The sequence below is a fragment of the Mobula hypostoma genome, chromosome 16, assembly GCF_963921235.1.
Source record: "Mobula hypostoma chromosome 16, sMobHyp1.1, whole genome shotgun sequence".
In the NCBI taxonomy this organism is placed as follows: Eukaryota; Metazoa; Chordata; class Chondrichthyes; order Myliobatiformes; family Myliobatidae; genus Mobula; species Mobula hypostoma.
The window spans coordinates 72,645,969-72,660,987 of NC_086112.1; positions in this window are offsets into that span (position 1 = coordinate 72,645,969).

The window sequence follows — 15,019 nt, forward strand, 5'->3', positions numbered from 1 at the left end:
GTGTATCAGACCTGGGTGTGTTGTGTAGGTGTTGGTGCGGCAGACCTGTGTGTGTTGTGTAGGTGTTGGTGCAGCAGACCTGGGTAGGTTGTGTAGGTGTTGGTTCAGCAGACCTGGGTATGTTCTGTAGGTGTTGGTGTATCAGACCTGGGGGTGTTGTGTAGGTGTTGGTGTAGCAGACCTGGGTGTGTTGTGTAGGTGTTGGTGCAGCAGACCTTGGTATGTTGTGTAGGTGTTGGTGTATCAGACCTGGGTGTGTTGTGTAGGTGTTGGTGCAACAGACCTGGGTATGTTGTGTAGGTGTTGGTGCAGCAGACCTGCGTGTGTTGTGTAGGAGTTGGTGTAGCAGACCTGGGTGTGTTGTGTAGGTGTTGGTGCAGCAGACCTGGGTATGTTGTGTAGGTGTTGGTGCAGCAGACCTGGGTTTGTTGTGTAGCTGCTGGTGTATCAGACCTGGGTGTGTTGTGTAGGTGTTGGTGTATCAGACCTGGGTATGTTGTGTAGGTGTTGGTGTATCAGGCCTGGGTGTGTTGTGTAGGTGTAGGTGCAGCAGACCTGGGTGTGTTGTGTAGGTGTTGGTGCAGCAGACCTGGGTGTGTTGTGTAGGTGTTGGTGTATGAGACCTGGGTGTGTTGTGTAGGTGTTGCTGCAACAGACCTGGGTATGTTGTGTAGTGTTGGTGCAGCAGACCTGCGTGTGTTGTGTAGGTGTTGGGGTATCAGACCTGGGTATGTTGTGTAGGTGTTGGTGTATCAGACCTGGGTGTGTTGTGTAGGTGTTGGTGCAGCAGACCTGGGTGTGTTGTGTAGGTGTTGGTGCAGCAGACCTGCGTGTGTTGTGTAGGTGTTGGTGTAGCAGACCTGGGTGTGTTGTGTAGGTGTTGGTGCAGCAGACCTGGGTATGTTGTGTAGGTGTTGGTGTATCAGACCTGGGTGCGTTGTGTAGGTGTTGGTGCAACAGAGCTGGGTATGTTGTGTAGGTGTTGGTGCAGCAGACCTGCGTGTGTTGGTAGGAGTTGGTGTAGCAGACCTGGGTGTGTTGCGTATGTGTTGGTGCAGCAGACCTGGGTATGTTGTGTAGGTGTTGGTGCAGCAAACCTCGGTTTGTTGTGTAGCTGCTGGTGTATCAGACCTGGGTGTGTTGTGTAGGTGTTGGTGTATCAGACCTGGGTATGTTGTGTAGGTGTTCGTGTATCAGGCCTGGGTGTGTTGTGTAGGTGTAGGTGCAGCAGACCTGGGTGTTTTGTGTAGGTGTTGGTTAAGCAGACCTGGGTGTGTTGTGTAGGTGTTGGTGCAGCAGACCTGGGTGTGTTGTGTAGGTGTTGGTGTATCAGACCTAGGTGTGTTGTGTAGGTGTTGGTGCAGCAGACCTGGGTGTGTTGTGTAGGTGTTGGTGTATCAGACCTGGGTGTGTTGTGTAGGTGTTGGTGCAGCAGACCTGGGTTTGTTGTGTAGGTGTTGGTGTATCAGACCTGGGTGTGTTGTGTAGGTGTTGGTGTATCAGACCTGGGGGTGTTGTGTAGGTGTTGGTGTAGCAGACCTGGGTGTGTTGTGTAGGTGTTGGTGCAGCTGACCTGGGTGTTTTGTGTAGGTGTTGGTTAAGCAGACCTGGGTGTGTTGTGTAGGTGTTGGTGCAGAAGACGTGTGTGTGTTGTGAAGGTGTTCGTGCAGCAGACTTGGCTGTGTTGTGTAGGTGTTGGTGCAGCAGACCTGGGTGTGTTGTGTAGGTGTTGGTGCAGCAGACCTGGGTGTGTTGTGTAGGTGTTGGTGTATCAGACCTGGGTGTGTTGTGTAGGTGTTGGTGCAGCAGACCTGGGTAGGTTGTGTAGGTGTTGGTTCAGCAGACCTGGGTATGTTCTGTAGGTGTTGGTGTATCAGACCTGGGTGTGTTGTGCAGGTGTTGGTGTAGCAGACATGGGTATGTTGTGCAGGTGTTGGTGCAGCAGACCAGGGTGTGTTGTGTAGGTGTTGGTGCAGCAGACCTGGGTGTGTTGTGTAGGTGTTGGTGTATCAGACCTGGGTATGTTGTGTAGGTGTTGGTGCAGCAGACCTGGGTGTGTTGTGTAGGTGTTGGTGTATCAGACCTGGGTGTGTTGTGTAGGTGTTGGTGCAGCAGACCTGTGTGTGTTGTGTAGGTGTTGGTGCAGCAGACCTGGGTAGGTTGTGTAGGTGTTGGTTCAGCAGACCTGGGTATGTTCTGTAGGTGTTGGTGTATCAGACCTGGGGGTGTTGTGTAGGTGTTGGTGTAGCAGACCTGGGTGTGTTGTGTAGGTGTTGGTGCAGCAGACCTGGGTATGTTGTGTAGGTGTTGGTGCAGCAGACCTGGGTGTGTTGTGTAGGTGTTGGTGCAGCAGACCTGGGTGTGTTGTGTAGGTGTTGGTGTAGCAGACCTGGGTGTGTTGTGTAGGTGTTGGTGCAGCAGACCTGGGTATGTTGTGTAGGTGTTGGTGCAGCAGACCTGGGTGTGTTGTGTAGGTGTTGGTGTATCAGACCTGGGTGTGTTGTGTAGGTGTTGGTGTATCAGACCTGGGTATGTTGTGTAGGTGTTGGTGCAGCAGACCTGGGTGTGTTGTGTAGGTGTTGGTGCAGCAGACCTGGGTGTGTTGTGTAGGTGTTGGTGCAGCAGACCTGGGTGTGTTGTGTAGGTGTTGGTGTAGCAGACCTGGGTGTGTTGTGTAGGTGTTGGTGCAGCAGACCTGGGTATGTTGTGTAGGTGTTGGTGTATCAGACCTGGGTGCGTTGTGTAGGTGTTGGTGCAACAGACCTGGGTATGTTGTGTAGGTGTTGGTGCAGCAGACCTGCGTGTGTTGTGTAGGTGTTGGTGTAGCAGACCTGGGTGTGTTGTGTATGTGTTGGTGCAGCAGACCTGGGTATGTTGTGTAGGTGTTGGTGCAGCAAACCTCGGTTTGTTGTGTAGCGGCTGGTGTATCAGACCTGGGTGTGTTGTGTAGGTGTTGGTGTATCAGACCTGGGTGTGTTGTGTAGGTGTTGGTGCAGCAGACCTGGGTATTTTGTGTAGGTGTTGGTGCAGCAGACCTGGGTGTGTTGTGTAGGTGTTGGTGCAGCAGACCTGGGTGTGTTGTGTAGGTGTTGGTGCAGCAGACCTGGGTGTGTTGTGTAGGTGTTGGTGCAGCAGACCTGGGTGTGTTGTGTAGGTGTTGGTGCAGCAGACCTGGGTATGTTGTGTAGGTGTTGGTGTATCAGACCTGGGTGTGTTGTGTAGGTGTTGGTGCAGCAGACCTGGGTGTGTTGTGTAGGTGTTGGTGTATCAGACCTGGGTGTGTTGTGTAGGTGTTGGTGCGGCAGACCTGTGTGTGTTGTATAGGTGTTGGTGCAGCAGACCTGGGTAGGTTGTGTAGGTGTTGGTTCAGCAGACCTGGGTATGTTCTGTAGGTGTTGGTGTATCAGACCTGGGGGTGTTGTGTAGGTGTTGGTGCAGCAGACCTGGGTGTGTTGTGTAGGTGTTGGTGCAGCAGACCTTGGTATGTTGTGTAGGTGTTGGTGTATCAGACCTGGGTGCGTTGTGTAGGTGTTGGTGCAACAGACCTGGGTATGTTGTGTAGGTGTTGGTGCAGCAGACCTGCGTGTGTTGTGTAGGTGTTGGTGTAGCAGACCTGGGTGTGTTGTGTATGTGTTGGTGCAGCAGACCTGGGTATGTTGTGTAGGTGTTGGTGCAGCAGACCTCGGTTTGTTGTGTAGCTGCTGGTGTATCAGACCTGGGTGTGTTGTGTAGGTGTTGGTGTATCAGACCTGGGTATGTTGTGTAGGTGTTCGTGTATCAGGCCTGGGTGTGTTGTGTAGGTGTAGGTGCAGCAGACCTGGGTGTTTTGTGTAGGTGTTGGTGCAGCAGACCTGGGTGTGTTGTGTAGGTGTTGGTGTATGAGACCTGGGTGTGTTGTGTAGGTGTTGCTGCAGCAGACCTGGGTATGTTGTGTAGTGTTGGTGCAGCAGACCTGCGTGTGTTGTGTAGGTGTTGGGGTATCAGACCTGGGTATGTTGTGTAGGTGTTGGTGTATCAGACCTGGGTGTGTTGTGTAGGTGTTGGTTCAGCAGACCTGGGTGTGTTGTGTAGGTGTTGGTGCAGCAGACCTGGGTGTGTTGTGTAGGTGTTGGTGTAGCAGACCTGGGTGTGTTGTGTAGGTGTTGGTGCAGCAGACCTTGGTATGTTGTGTAGGTGTTGGTGTATCAGACCTGGGTGCGTTGTGTAGGTGTTGGTGCAACAGACCTGGGTATGTTGTGTAGGTGTTGCTGCAGCAGAACTGCGTGTGTTGTGTAGGTGTTGGTGTAGCAGACCTGGGTGTGTTGTGTAGGTGTTGGTGCAGCAGACCTGGGTATGTTGTGTAGGTGTTGGTGCAGCAGACCTCGGTTTGTTGTGTAGCTGTTGGTGTATCAGACCTGGGTGTGTTGTGTAGGTGTTGGTGTATCAGACCTGGGTATGTTGTGTAGGTGTTCGTGTATGAGGCCTGGGTGTGTTGTGTAGGTGTTGCTGCAGCAGACCTGGGTGTGTTGTGTAGGTGTTGGTGCAGCAGACCTGGGTGTGTTGTGTAGGTGTTGGTGCAGCAGACCTGGGTGTGTTGTGTAGGTGTTGGTGTATCAGACCTGGGTAGGTTGTGTAGGTGTTGGTGCAGCAGACCTGGGTGTGTTGTGTAGGAGTTGGTGTATCAGACCTGGGTGTGTTGTGTAGGTGTTGGTGCAGCAGACCTCGGTTTGTTGTGTAGCTGCTGGTGTATCAGACCTGGGTGTGTTGTGTAGGTGTTGGTGTATCAGACCTGGGTATGTTGTGTAGGTGTTCGTGTATCAGGCCTGGGTGTGTTGTGTAGGTGTAGGTGCAGCAGACCTGGGTGTTTTGTGTAGGTGTTGGTTAAGCAGACCTGGGTGTGTTGTGTAGGTGTTGGTGCAGCAGACGTGTGTGTGTTGTGAAGGTGTTGGTGCAGCAGACTTGGGTGTGTTGTGTAGGTGTTGGTGCAGCAGACCTGGGTGTGTTGTGTAGGTGTTGGTGCAGCAGACCTGGGTGTGTTGTGTAGGTGTTGGTGTATCAGACCTGGGTGTGTTGTGTAGGTGTTGGTGCAGCAGACCTGGGTAGGTTGTGTAGGTGTTGGTTCAGCAGACCTTGGTATGTTGTGTAGGTGTTGGTGTATCAGACCTGGGTGTGTTGTGCAGGTGTTGGTGTAGCAGACATGGGTATGTCGTGCAGGTGTTGGTGCAGCAGACCAGGGTGTGTTGTGTAGGTGTTGGTGCAGCAGACCTGGGTGTGTTGTGTAGGTGTTGGTGTATCAGACCTGGGTAGGTTGTGTAGGTGTTGGTGCAGCAGACCTGGGTGTGTTGTGTAGGAGTTGGTGTATCAGACCTGGGTGTGTTGTGTAGGTGTTGGTGCGGCAGACATGTGTGTGTTGTACAGGTGTTGGTGCAGCAGACCTGGGTAGGTTGTGTAGGTGTTGGTTCAGCAGACCTGGGTATGTTCTGTAGGTGTTGGTGTATCAGACCTGGGGGTGTTTTGTAGGTGTTGGTGTAGCAGACCTGGGTGTGTTGTGTAGGTGTTGGTGCAGCAGACCTGGGTATGTTGTGTAGGTGTTGGTGCAGCAGACCTGGGTGTGTTGTGTAGGTGTTGGTGCAGCAGACCTGGGTGTGTTGTGTAGGTGTTGGTGTAGCAGACCTGGGTGTGTTGTGTAGGTGTTGGTGCAGCAGACCTGGGTATGTTGTGTAGGTGTTGGTGCAGCAGACCTGGGTTTGTTGTGTAGGTGTTGGTGTATCAGACCTGGGTGTGTTGTGTAGGTGTTGGTGTATCAGACCTGGGTATGTTGTGTAGGTGTTGGTGCAGCAGACCTGGGTGTGTTGTGTAGGTGTTGGTGCAGCAGACCTGGGTGTGTTGTGTAGGTGTTGGTGCAGCAGACCTGGGTGTGTTGTGTAGGTGTTGGTGTAGCAGACCTGGGTGTGTTGTGTAGGTGTTGGTGCAGCAGACCTGGGTATGTTGTGTAGGTGTTGGTGTATCAGACCTGGGTGTGTTGTGTAGGTGTTGGTGCAACAGACCTGGGTATGTTGTGTAGGTGTTGGTGCAGCAGACCTGCGTGTGTTGTGTAGGAGTTGGTGTAGCAGACCTGGGTGTGTTGTGTATGTGTTGGTGCAGCAGACCTGGGTATGTTGTGTAGGTGTTGGTGCAGCAGACCTGGGTTTGTTGTGTAGGTGTTGGTGTATCAGACCTGGGTGTGTTGTGTAGGTGTTGGTGTATCAGACCTGGGTGTGTTGTGTAGGTGTTGGTGCAGCAGACCTGGGTGTGTTGTGTAGGTGTTGGTGCAGCAGACCTGGGTGTGTTGTGTAGGTGTTGGTGCAGCAGACCTGGGTGTGTTGTGTAGGTGTTGGTGCAGCAGACCTGGGTGTGTTGTGTAGGTGTTGGTGCAGCAGACCTGGGTAGGTTGTGTAGGTGTTGGTTCAGCAGACCTGGGTATGTTGTGTAGGTGTTGGTGTATCAGACCTGGGTGTGTTGTGTAGGTGTTGGTGTAGCAGACCTGGGTGTGTTGTGTAGGTGTTGCTGCAGCAGACCTGGGTATGTTGTGTAGGTGTTGGTGCAGCAGACCTGGGTGTGTTGTGTAGGTGTTGGTGTATCAGACCTGGGTGTGTTGTGTAGGTGTTGGTGCAGCAGACCTGGGTGTGTTGTGTAGGTGTTGGTGCAGCAGACCTGGGTGTGTTGTGTAGGTGTTGGTGCAGCAGACCTGGGTGTGTTGTGTAGGTATTGGTGCAGCAGATCTGGGTGTGTTGTGTAGGTTTTGGTGCAGCATACCTGGGTGTGTTGTGTTGGTGTTGGTGCAGCAGACCTGGGTGTGTTGTGTAGGTGTTGGTGCAGCAGACCTGGGTGTGTTGTGTAGGTGTTGGTGCAGCAGACCTGGGTGTGTTGTGTAGGTGTTGGTGCAGCAGACCTGGGTGTGTTGTGTAGGTGTTGGTGTATCAGACCTGGGTGTGTTGTGTAGGTGTTGGTGCAGCAGACCTGGGTGTGTTGTGTAGGTGTTGGTGTATCAGACCTGCGTGTGTTGTGTAGGTGTTGGTGCGGCAGACCTGTGTGTGTTGTACAGGTGTTGGTGCAGCAGACCTGGGTAGGTTGTGTAGGTGTTGGTTCAGCAGACCTGGGTATGTTCTGTAGGTGTTGGTGTATCAGACCTGGGGGTGTTGTGTAGTTGTTGGTGTAGCAGACCTGGGTGTGTTGTGTAGGTGTTGGTGCAGCAGACCTTGGTATGTTGCGTAGGTGTTGGTGTATCAGACCTGGGTGCGTTGTGTAGGTGTTGGTGCAACAGACCTGGGTATGTTGTGTAGGTGTTGGTGCAGCAGACCTGCGTGTGTTGTGTAGGTGTTGGTGTAGCAGACCTGGGTGTGTTGTGTAGGTGTTGGTGCAGCAGACCTGGGTATGTTGTGTAGGTGTTGGTGCAGCAGACCTCGGTTTGTTGTGTAGCTGCTGGTGTATCAGACCTGGGTGTGTTGTGTAGGTGTTGGTGTATCAGACCTGGGTATGTTGTGTAGGTGTTGGTGTATCAGGCCTGGGTGTGTTGTGTAGGTGTTGGTGCAGCAGACCTGGGTGTGTTGTGTAGGTGTTGGTGCAGCAGACCTGGGTGTGTTGTGTAGGTGTTGGTGTATGAGACCTGGGTGTGTTGTGTAGGTGTTGCTGCAACAGACCTGGGTATGTTGTGTAGTGTTGGTGCAGCAGACCTGCGTGTGTTGTGTAGGTGTTGGTGTATCAGACCTGGGTATGTTGTGTAGGTGTTGGTGTATCAGACCTGGGTGTGTTGTGTAGGTGTTGGTGCAGCAGACCTGGGTGTGTTGTGTAGGTGTTGGTGCAGCAGACCTGGGTGTGTTGTGTAGGTGTTGGTGTAGCAGACCTGGGTGTGTTGTGTGGGTGTTGGTGCAGCAGACCTTGGTATGTTGCGTAGGTGTTGGTGTATCAGACCTGGGAGCGTTGTGTAGGTGTTGGTGCAACAGACCTGGGTATGTTGTGTAGGTGTTGGTGCAGCAGACCTGCGTGTGTTGTGTAGGAGTTGGTGTAGCAGACCTGGGTGTGTTGTGTATGTGTTGGTGCAGCAGACCTGGGTATGTTGTGTAGGTGTTGGTGCAGCAAACCTCGGTTTGTTGTGTAGCTGCTGGTGTATCAGACCTGGGTGTGTTGTGTAGGTGTTGGTGTATCAGACCTGGGTATGTTGTGTAGGTGTTCGTGTATCAGGCCTGGGTGTGTTGTGTAGGTGTAGGTGCAGCAGACCTGGGTGTTTTGTGTAGGTGTTGGTTAAGCAGACCTGGGTGTGTTGTGTAGGTGTTGGTGCAGCAGACCTGGGTGTGTTGTGTAGGTGTTGGTGTATCAGACCTGGGTGTGTTGTGTATGTGTTGGTGCAGCAGACCTGGGTGTGTTGTGTAGGTGTTGGTGTATCAGACCTGGGTGTGTTGTGTAGGTGTTGGTGCAGCAGACCTGGGTATGTTGTGTAGGTGTTGGTGTATCAGACCTGGGTGTGTTGTGTAGGTGTTGGTGTATCAGACCTGGGTATGTTGTGTAGGTGTTGGTGTATCAGACCTGGGTGTGTTGTGTAGGTGTTGGTGCAGCAGACCTGGGTGTTTTGTGTAGGTGTTGGTGCAGCAGACCTGGGTGTGTTGTGTAGGTGTTGGTGCAGCAGACCTGGGTGTGTTGTGTAGGTGTTGGTGCAGCAGACCTGGGTGTGTTGTGTAGGTGTTGGTGCAGCAGACCTGGGTATGTTGTGCAGGTGTTGGTGCAGCAGACCTGGGTGTGTTGTGTAGGTGTTGGTGTATCAGACCTGGGTGTGTTGTGTAGGTGTTGGTGCGGCAGACCTGTGTGTGTTGTACAGGTGTTGGTGCAGCAGACCTGGGTAGGTTGTGTAGGTGTTGGTTCAGCAGACCTGGGTATGTTCTGTAGGTGTTGGTGTATCAGACCTGGGGGTGTTGTGTAGGTGTTGGTGTAGCAGACCTGGGTGTGTTGTGTAGGTGTTGGTGCAGCAGACCTGGGTATGTTGTGTAGGTGTTGGTGCAGCAGACCTGGGTGTGTTGTGTAGGTGTTGGTGCAGCAGACCTGGGTGTGTTGTGTAGGTGTTGGTGTAGCAGACCTGGGTGTGTTGTGTAGGTGTTGGTGCAGCAGACCTGGGTATGTTGTGTAGGTGTTGGTGCAGCAGACCTGGGTGTGTTGTGTAGGTGTTGGGGTATCAGAACTGGGTATGTTGTCTAGGTGTTGGTGTATCAGACCTGGGTATGTTGTGCACGTGTTGGTGCAGCAGACCTGAGTGTGTTGTGAAGGTGTTGGTGCAGCAGACCTGGGTGTGTTGTGTAGGTGTTGGTGCAGCAGACCTGCGTGTGTTGTGTAGGTGTTGGTGTAGCAGACCTGGGTGTGTTGTGTAGGTGTTGGTGCAGCAGACCTTGGTATGTTGTGTAGGTGTTGGTGTATCAGACCTGGGTGTGTTGTGTAGGTGTTGGTGCAACAGACCTGGGTATGTTGTGTAGGTGTTGGTGCAGCAGACCTGCGTGTGTTGTGTAGGAGTTGGTGTAGCAGACCTGGGTGTGTTGTGTATGTGTTGGTGCAGCAGACCTGGGTATGTTGTGTAGGTGTTGGTGCAGCAGACCTCGGTTTGTTGTGTAGCTGCTGGTGTATCAGACCTGGGTGTGTTGTGTAGGTGTTGGTGTATCAGACCTGGGTATGTTGTGTAGGTGTTGGTGTATCAGGCCTGGGTGTGTTGTGTAGGTGTTGGTGCAGCAGACCTGGGTGTTTTGTGTAGGTGTTGGTGCAGCAGACCTGGGTGTGTTGTGTAGGTGTTGGTGCAGCAGACCTGGGTGTGTTGTGTAGGTGTTGGTGTATCAGACCTGGGTGTGTTGTGTAGGTGTTGGTGCGGCAGACCTGGGTGTGTTGTGTAGGTGTTGGTGCAGCAGACCTGGGTAGGTTGTGTAGGTGTTGGTTCAGCAGACCTGGGTATGTTCTGTAGGTGTTGGTGTATCAGACCTGGGTGTGTTGTGTAGGTGTTGGTGCGGCAGACCTGGGTGTGTTGTGTAGGTGTTGGTGCAGCAGACCTGGGTAGGTTGTGTAGGTGTTGGTGCAGCAGACCTGGGTATGTTGTGTAGGTGTTGGTGTATCAGACCTGGGTGTGTTGTGTAGGTGTTGGTGCAGCAGACCTGGGTGTGTTGTGTAGGTGTTGGTGCAGCAGACCTGGGTGTGTTGTGTAGGTGTTGGTGCAGCAGACCTGGGTGTGTTGTGTAGGTGTTGGTGTATCAGACCTGGGTGTGTTGTGTAGGTGTTGGTGCAGCAGACCTGGGTTTGTTGTGTAGGTGTTGGTGTATCAGACCTGGGTGTGTTGTGTAGGTGTTGGTGTATCAGACCTGGGTATGTTGTGTAGGTGTTGGTGTAGCAGACCTGGGTGTGTTGTGTAGGTTTTGGTGCAGCTGACCTGGGTGTTTTGTGTAGGTGTTGGTTAAGCAGACCTGGGTGTGTTGTGTAGGTGTTGGTGCAGCAGACCTGGGTGTGTTGTGTAGGTGTTGGTGCAGCAGACCTGGGTGTGTTGTGTAGGTGTTGGTGCAGCAGACCTGGGTGTGTTGTGTAGGTGTTGGTGCAGCAGACCTGGGTGTGTTGTGTAGGTGTTGGTGTATCAGACCTGGGTGTGTTGTGTAGGTGTTGGTGCAGCAGACCTGGGTGTGTTGTGTAGGTGTTGGTGCAGCAGACCTGGGTAGGTTGTGTAGGTGTTGGTGCAGCAGACCTGGGTGTGTTGTGTAGGAGTTGGTGTATCAGACCTGGGTGTGTTGTGTAGGTGTTGGTGCAGCAGACCTGGGTGTGTTGTGTAGGTGTTGGTGCAGCAGACCTGGGTATGTTGTGTAGGTGTTGGTGTATCAGACCTGGGTGTGTTGTGTAGGTGTTCATGTATCAGACCTGGGTGTGTTGTGTAGGTGTTGGTGCAGCAGACCTGGGTGCGTTGAGTAGGTGTTGGTGCAACAGACCTGGGTATGTTGTGTAGGTGTTGGTGCAGCAGACCTGCGTGTGTTGTGTAGGAGTTGGTGTAGCAGACCTGGGTGTGTTGTGTATGTGTTGGTGCAGCAGACCTGGGTATGTTGTGTAGGTGTTGGTGCAGCAGACCTCGGTTTGTTGTGTAGCTGCTGGTGTATCAGACCTGGGTGTGTTGTGTAGGTGTTGGTGTATCAGACCTGGGTATGTTGTGTAGGTGTTCGTGTATCAGGCCTGGGTGTGTTGTGTAGGTGTAGGTGCAGCAGACCTGGGTGTTTTGTGTAGGTGTTGGTTCAGCAGACCTGGGTGTGTTGTGTAGGTGTTGGTGCAGCAGACTTGGGTGTGTTGTGTAGGTGTTGGTGCAGCAGACCTGGGTGTGTTGTGTAGGTGTTGGTGCAGCAGACCTGGGTGTGTTGTGTAGGTGTTGGTGCAGCAGACCTGGGTGTGTTGTGTAGGTGTTGGTGTATCAGACCTGGGTGTGTTGTGTAGGTGTTGGTGCAGCAGACCTGGGTGTGTTGTGTAGGTGTTGGTGCAGCAGACCTGGGTATGTTGTGTAGGTGTTGGTGTATCAGACCTGGGTGTGTTGTGTAGGTGTTGGTGCAGCAGACCTGGGTATGTTGTGTAGGTGTTGGTGCAGCAGACCTGGGTGTGTTGTGTAGGTGTTGGTGCAGCAGACCTGGGTATGTTGTGTAGGTGTTGGTGTATCAGACCTGGGTGTGTTGTGTAGGTGTTGGTGTATCAGACCTGGGTGTGTTGTGTAGGTGTTGGTGCAGCAGATCTGGGTGTGTTGTGTAGGTGTTGGTGTATCAGACCTGGGTGTGTTGTGTAGGTGTTGGTGCAGCAGACCTGGGTGTGTTGTGTAGGTGTTGGTGTAGCAGACCTGGGTGTGTTGTGTAGGTGTTGGTGCAGCAGACCTGGGTATGTTGTGTAGGTGTTGGTGTAGCAGACCTGGGTGTGTTGTGTAGGTGTTGGTGCAGCAGACCTGGGTATGTTGTGTAGGTGTTGGTGTATCAGACCTGGGTGTGTTGTGTAGGTGTTGGTGTAGCAGACCTGGGTGTGTTGTGTAGGTGTTGGTGTATCAGACCTGGGTGTGTTGTGTAGGTGTTGGTGTATCAGACCTGGGTGTGTTGTGTAGGTGTTGGTGCAGCAGACCTGGGTGTGTTGTGTAGGTGTTGGTTCAGCAGACCTGGGTGTGTTGTGTAGGTGTTGGTGCAGCAGACCTGGGTGTGTTGTGTAGGTGTTGGTGCAGCAGACCTGGGTGTGTTGTGTAGGTGTTGGTGCAGCAGACCTGGGTGTGTTGTGTAGGTGTTGGTGTATCAGACCTGGGTGTGTTGTGTAGGTGTTGGTGCGGCAGATCTGGGTGTGTTGTGTCGGAGTTGGTGTATCAGACCTGGGTGTGTTGTGTTGGTGTTGGTGCAGCAGACCTGCGTGTGTTGTGTAGGTGTTGGTGTAGCAGACCTGGGTGTGTTGTGTAGGTGTTGGTGCAGCAGACCTGGGTGTGTTGTGTAGGTGTTGGTGTATCAGACCTGGGTATGTTGTGTAGGTGTTCGTGTATCAGGCCTGGGTGTGTTGTGTAGGTGTAGGTGCAGCAGACCTGGGTGTTTTGTGTAGGTGTTGGTTCAGCAGACCTGGGTGTGTTGTGTAGGTGTTGGTGCAGCAGACGTGGGTGTGTTGTGTAGGTGTTGGTGCAGCAGACCTGGGTGTGTTGTGTAGGTGTTGGTGCAGCAGACCTGGGTATGTTGTGTAGGTGTTGGTGTATCAGACCTGGGTGTGTTGTGTAGGTGTTGGTGTATCAAACCTGGGTGTGTTGTGTAGGTGTTGGTGCAGCAAACCTGGGTGTGTTGTGTAGGTGTTGGTGCTGCAGACCTGGGTATGTTGTGTATGTGGTGGTGTATCAGACCTGGGTGTGTTGTGGAGGTGTTGGTGCAGCAGACCTGGGTGTGTTGTGTCGGTGTTGGTGCAGCAGACCTGGGTGTGTTGTGAAGGTGTTGGTGCAGCAGACCTGGGTGTGTTGTGTAGGTGCTGGTGCAGCTGACCTGGGTGAGTTGTGTAGGTGTTGGTGCAGCAGATCTGGGTGTGTTGTGTAGGTTTTGGTGCAGCATACCTGGGTGTGTTGTGTTGGTGTTGGTGCAGCAGACCTGGGTGTGTTGTGCAGGTGTTGGTGCAGCAGACCTGGGTGTGTTGTGTAGGTGTTGGTGCAGCAGACCTGGGTGTGTTGTGTAGGTGTTGGTGCAGCAGACCTGGGTGTGTTGTGTAGGTGTTGGTGTATCAGACCTGGGTGTGTTGTGTAGGTGTTGGTGCAGCAGACCTGGGTGTGTTGTGTAGGTGTTGGTGTATCAGACCTGGGTGTGTTGTGTAGGTGTTGGTGCGGCAGACCTGTGTGTGTTGTACAGGTGTTGGTGCAGCAGACCTGGGTAGGTTGTGTAGGTGTTGGTTCAGCAGACCTGGGTATGTTCTGTAGGTGTTGGTGTATCAGACCTGGGGGTGTTGTGTAGGTGTTGGTGTAGCAGACCTGGGTGTGTTGTGTAGGTGTTGGTGCAGCAGACCTTGGTATGTTGCGTAGGTGTTGGTGTATCAGACCTGGGTGCGTTGTGTAGGTGTTGGTGCAACAGACCTGGGTATGTTGTGTAGGTGTTGGTGCAGCAGACCTGCGTGTGTTGTGTAGGAGTTGGTGTAGCAGACCTGGGTGTGTTGTGTATGTGTTGGTGCAGCAGACCTGGGTATGTTGTGTAGGTGTTGGTGCAGCAGACCTCGGTTTGTTGTGTAGCTGTTGGTATATCAGACCTGGGTGTGTTGTGTAGGTGTTGGTGTATCAGACCTGGGTATGTTGTGTAGGTGTTCGTGTATCAGGCCTGGGTGTGTTGTCTAGGTGTAGTTGCAGCAGACCTGTGTGTTTTGTGTCGGTGTTGGTTCAGCAGACCTGGGTGTGTTGTGTAGGTGTTGGTGCAGCAGACGTGGGTTTGTTGTGAAGGTGTTGGTGCAGCAGACCTGGGTGTGTTGTGTAGGTGTTGGTGCAGCAGACCTGGGTGTGTTGTGTAGGTGTTGGTGCAGCAGACCTGGGTGTGTTGTGTAGGTGTTGGTGTATCAGACCTGGGTGTGTTGTGTAGGTGTTGGTGTGGCAGATCTGGGTGTGTTGTGTAGGTGTTGGTGCAGCAGACCTGGGTAGGTTGTGTAGGTGTTGGTTCAGCAGACCTGGGTATGTTGTGTAGGTGTTGGTGTATCAGACCTGGGTGTGTTGTGTAGGTGTTGGTGTATCAGACCTGGGTGTGTTGTGTAGGTGTTGGTGCAGCAGACCTGGGTGTGTTGTGTAGGTGTTGGTGCAGCAGACCTGGGTATGTTGTGTAGGTGTTGGTGTATCAGACCTGGGTGTGTTGTGTAGGTGTTGGTGCAGCAGACCTGGGTGTGTTGTGTAGGTGTTGGTGCAGCAGACCTGGGTGTGTTGTGTAGGTGTTGGTGCAGCAGACCTGGGTATGTTGTGTAGGTGTTGGTGTATCAGACCTGGGTATGTTGTGTAGCTGTTCGTGTATCAGGCCTGTATGTGTTGTCTTGGTGTAGTTGCAGCAGACCAGTGTGTTTTGTGTCGGTGTTGGTTCAGCAGACCTGGGTGTGTTGTGCAGGTGTTGGTGCAGCAGACCTGGGTGTGTTGTGTAGGTGTTGGTGCAGCAGACCTGGGTGTGTTGTGTAGGTGTTGGTGCAGCAGACCTGGGTGTGTTGTGTAGGTGTTGGTGTATCAGACCTGGGTGTGTTGTGTAGGTGTTGGTGTATCAGACCTGGGGGTGTTGTGTAGGTGTTGGTGTAGCAGACCTGGGTGTGTTGTGTAGGTGTTGGTGCAGCTGACCTGGGTGTGTTGTGTAGGTGTTGGTGCAGCAGACCTGGGTGTGTTGTGTAGGTGTTGGTGTATCAGACCTGGGTGTGTTGTGTAGGTGTTGGTGCAGCAGACCTGGGTGTGTTGTGTAGGTGTTGGTGTATCAGACCTGGGTGTGTTGTGTAGGTGTTGGTGCAGCAGACCTGGGTGTGTTGTGTAGGTGTTGGTGCAGCAGACCTTGGTGTGTTGTGTAGG